This window comes from Budorcas taxicolor, chromosome X (genome assembly GCF_023091745.1).
Source record: "Budorcas taxicolor isolate Tak-1 chromosome X, Takin1.1, whole genome shotgun sequence".
NCBI lineage: Eukaryota > Metazoa > Chordata > Mammalia > Artiodactyla > Bovidae > Budorcas > Budorcas taxicolor.
Window position 1 is genome coordinate 132,730,681 of NC_068935.1, and position 4,518 is coordinate 132,735,198.

The 4,518-nt window shown below is 36.8% G+C and overlaps 1 non-coding gene across 1 annotated transcript; it reads right to left on the reverse strand.

Annotated features, from left to right (window-relative positions):
- Positions 1–3,641: 3,641 nt before the first annotated feature.
- On the reverse strand, positions 3,642–3,748 carry LOC128070708 (U6 spliceosomal RNA). Its single transcript, XR_008201678.1, has one exon. It is a non-coding gene; the product is annotated as a U6 spliceosomal RNA (small nuclear RNA).
- Between the last annotated feature and the right edge of the window lie 770 nt (positions 3,749–4,518).

The following is a 4,518-nucleotide window of genomic DNA, read 5'->3' on the forward strand; positions in this document are numbered from 1 at the left end:
GCTTTTAGTTACAGACCACTAAATTTGCGAATGTTACACAGCATTACTGCAGCAATAGATAACACATGCATGTCGGGAAATATGACAAATTTTACCTAGTATTTAACCTTCTACTCCTTCCAAATCCAAAATATCAAGGTGATATTCTTACAGTCCCTCGTTAGAATTGTATTACTGGAACAGCATCCGCATCAGTATTTCTGAGTCTGGTTTTGCTCAGTTCCCATGCATCCTGAAGCCTAGTCTAGACTACTTTTCTTAACCACCTTCATATCATATCTCATGTCAAAATCTGCAAGACTTCCCATTACACAGCCTTACAGCTTCAAAAGCAGATGTTTCCAAACACTACCAAGTAGTTTAATCCCTTCACTGTTTGTACCCCAAAGTAATCTTTTATGCCATATCTTTGTTCAGGCAGAACTTCTCCCCCTCAGCCTCATTTAGAATATTCACTATTTCTTTTCAAGTCATCTACAAAGCTTCATTTTATGCCACCTTTCTTCCATGTAGTAATCACCCTTCCCAGACTTCTTAAGAGTTGCAAGGACTACACGTTTCTGTGACATTTTTAGTCTATATTCCAGGAGACTTTGTCAAGCAGTGACTTTGTATATATGTGTATCTTACTTTCCCAAGTACCTTGAAATCTCCTAGAAAGCCAGAACTACATAAAATTTTACTACATTTTCTTGACCCCCTGCCAAACTCTTTGCAGAGTGGCTGGACACAATAGGCAACAGAAATTTGTTTGATACCCTAAAATAAGTTTTCACTTGTTCAATACACATTGATTAAGCCCCTACTCATGTACCAGGCATTATGATATGTGATGGCTGAAAAAAGATGAACAAGCCATCACCTATGGCTTCAAAAGCTTTACAATTTACAGCAACAACAAATATACAAAAGGAAGCATCACTGTTTCCCTCTGAAGGAATCTTGTTTCATTTGTTGCATGTATTTTAACTGTTTATACCTATTGCCAGACTAAAAGGATTAAAGAGGAGCATGACAGATGCACTTGCTGAAGTCACAGTCATGTCTTACCCAGAGAATTTTCCTGACCTAATTGCCACCACTTTGGGAACATGATTGTCAGTCCCTACTTATTTTCTCACAAAGGCAGTGAGGAGGAGCCAAAAGTTCATCTGGGAGGGAATCTTCTGCTAAAGCACACTATTTATAGTCTTCCAGTTTACCAAACAAGTCTCCCTTCTCCCCCAGCCCCACCGCCCGACCCCAGTCATCTGACAAAGATGTAGCAACTTCCCTAATTTATCTAAGAGTCAGTGTATCACATTACAGAATCAATGAACTAATTAATGGAATTGTATTTTCTAGGTATACACTCTGCTTTTTTTTCTTTTTATAAATGGAGATTCAGTACCTAAATAACTGCATCTTTATACCTGGCACATTTGGGGTAAAATTTAAAGTCCTGTTATTGATTATGAACTAGAACTCAATAACAGAAGTTTAAAGTAAAATTGCCAAAAGATTCTGAAAAATAGTCTTGATGCATTTACCAAAGGTGAAATTTAACTGAGGACCACTTCCAGCCTTCAGTATGTCAACCACATTTAAAAAAAGCTTTTCATTGAAGTACAGTTGATTTACAGTATTGTGTTAGTTTCAGGTGTATAGCAAAATGAATCAGTTATACATATACACATATCTACTCTTTTTTAAGATCATTTTCCCATATGGGCCATTACAGAGTATTGAGTAGAGTTCCTTGTTCTTATCAGTTATCTATTGTATTTATAGTAGTGTATGTATGTCAATCCCAATCTCCCAATTCATCCCTCCCCGCCTTATCCTCTGGTAACCAAAAGTTTGTTTTCTACATCTGTGATTCTGCTTCTGTTTTGTTAACTCACTTCATTTATACCCTTTTTTAGATTCCACATATAAGTGATATCATATGATATTTGTCTTTATCTGACTTAATTCACTTGGTATGACAATCTCTAGGTCCATCCATGTTGCTGCAAATGGCATTATTTTGTTCCTTTTTATGGCTGAGTAATATTTCACTGTAAACATCTTCTTTATTCATTTCTCTGTTTATGGACATTTAGGTTACTTCTATGTCCTGGCTATTGTGAATAGTTGTCAACCACATTTCAGCAAACATTAAGAGTTGCAGTGTTGGACATTTCAGATGCAATTTGATACTAACTATGAGAGTGGATATTTAACCACATAAGTCAAAAATTTTACCTACATGTTTATTAGTCCAAGACCATGAAGGTCCCTGGCTATGACAGATGCCAAATCAGAAAAGGAGATGACATCACCATTGGGTAAAAGCCTTCTAAGGACCAAGAAGAATAACTACATTAATTTGTGGTGACACAGTGAGATTTTAATAAAGTACTAAGTTTCTCTTTTTTTATTATTTTTTATTGAAGGATAATTGCTTTACAGAATTTTGCTGTTTTCTGTCCAACTTCAACATGAATAAGCCATAGGTATACATATATCCCCTCCCTTTTGAAACTCCCTCCCATCTCCTGCCCCATCCCACCCCTCTTGGTTGATACACAGCCCCCATTTGAGTTCCTGAGCCATACAGCAAATTCCCGCTGGCTATCTATTTTACATATGGTAATGTAAGTTTCCATGTTACTCTTTCCATACATTGCACCCTCTCCTCCCCTCTCCCCATGTCCGTAAGTCTATTCTCTATGTCTGTTTCTCCATTGTTGCTCTGCAAATAAATTCTTCAGTACCATTTTTCTAGATTCTGTATATATGCATTAGAATACAGTATTTATCTTTCTCTTTCTGACTCACTTCACTCTGTATAATAGGTTCTAGGTTCATCCACCTCATTAGAACTTACTCAAATGTGCTCCTTTTTATGGCTGAGTATTAGTCCATTGTGTATATGTACCACAACTGCTTTATCCATTCATCTGTCGATGGACATCTAGGTTGCTTCCATGTTCTACCTATTGTAAATAGTGCTACAGTGAACAATGCGTCTCTTTCAATTTTGGTTTCCTCAGGGTATATGCCTAGGAGTGGGATTGCTGGGTTATATGGTGGTTTTATTTCTGGATTTTAAAGGAATCTCCATACGTCTTCCATAGTGGCTATATCAAGTTACATTCCCACCAACAGTACAAGAGTGTTCCCTTTTGTCCACACCCTCTCCAGCCTTTACAGTTTGCAGATTTTTGATGAGGGCCATTCTGACTGGTGTGAGGTGATATCTCATTGTAGTTCTGATTTGTATTTCTCTAATAATTAGCAACATTGAACATCTTCTCATGTGTTTGTTAGCCATCTGTGTGTCTTCTTTGGAGAAAAACGTCTGTTTAGGTCTTTTTCCCAGTTTCTGATTGGGTTGTTTGTTTTTCTGGTATTGAATTGAATAAGCTGCTTGTATATTTTGGAAATTAATCCTTTGTCAGTTGTTTCCTTTGGTATTATTTTCTCCCATTCTGGGGGTTGTCTTTTCACCTTGCTTATAGTTTCCTTTGCTGTGCAAAATCTTTTATGTTTAATCAGGTCCCACTTGTTTACTTTTGTTTTTATTTCCATTACTCTAGGAGGTGGGTCATAGAGGATCTTGCTTTGATTTATGTCACTGAGAGTTCTGCCTATGTTTTACTCTTAAGAGTTATATAAAAAATATGGAACACTTCACAAATTTGTGTGTCATCCTTGGGCAGGGGCCATGCTAATCTTCTCTGCATCGTTCCAATTTTAGTATATGTGCCTCCAAAGAGAGGACTAAGTTTCTCTTAATACTTCAAATAACTGCATGTTTAAAGATCTAACTGGTGAAAGAGCATACAAGAATTCATTGTCTTCAATTCTCAATCTTTCAATTTGAAGGAGCATTTTCCAAAAAAAGTAGACTATTTGGTGGGGAAAGAAAGCTGAAATGTTTAAGACAACTCTATATACAGCTCCCTGGCAACTAAAATGGGAAACCTAAGAAAATAAAGATAGCAGGACCCAGGCAAGAGTGGGAAAGTTTGGGATGACAAAATTAAATTTCTCTGGGACCTCTTCCAGTCTGATCTGTGACTTAAAAAAAATGTGTTACAGTATGCCACTGCAAAGAAACAGATGTCAGAAAATCCAAATTTGAGCAGAAGTGGTGCTTCAGAGTACCACACTATAGTGTGACATTCTTGATGATCATCTTTGATCTTCAGTTACTTTAGAAAGACTCTTCTAAACTCTTAATTAAACCCAACCTTCTTTGTAAAGAACTATAATTTAGCAGTGAGAAACATTTCAGAACAAAGGCAAAATACATAATCTTGGGGGGAAGAAAAGGTCCAAAGACCACATGTTCAATCTGTTCTGAGAGAAAAGGGAGAGCTGTTGCAAGTATTTTGGAGTGTAAAGTGGAAAAGGGACTGGGAAAAAAGGATTTTTTTTAAAGTGATACCAGTATTTCAAATTATTCTGGGCTGACTTCAGAGCAGACATATGGCATTAAACATGCAAGAATGAAAAGAAAGAACACAGACAGAAAACTGGAATGAAGGA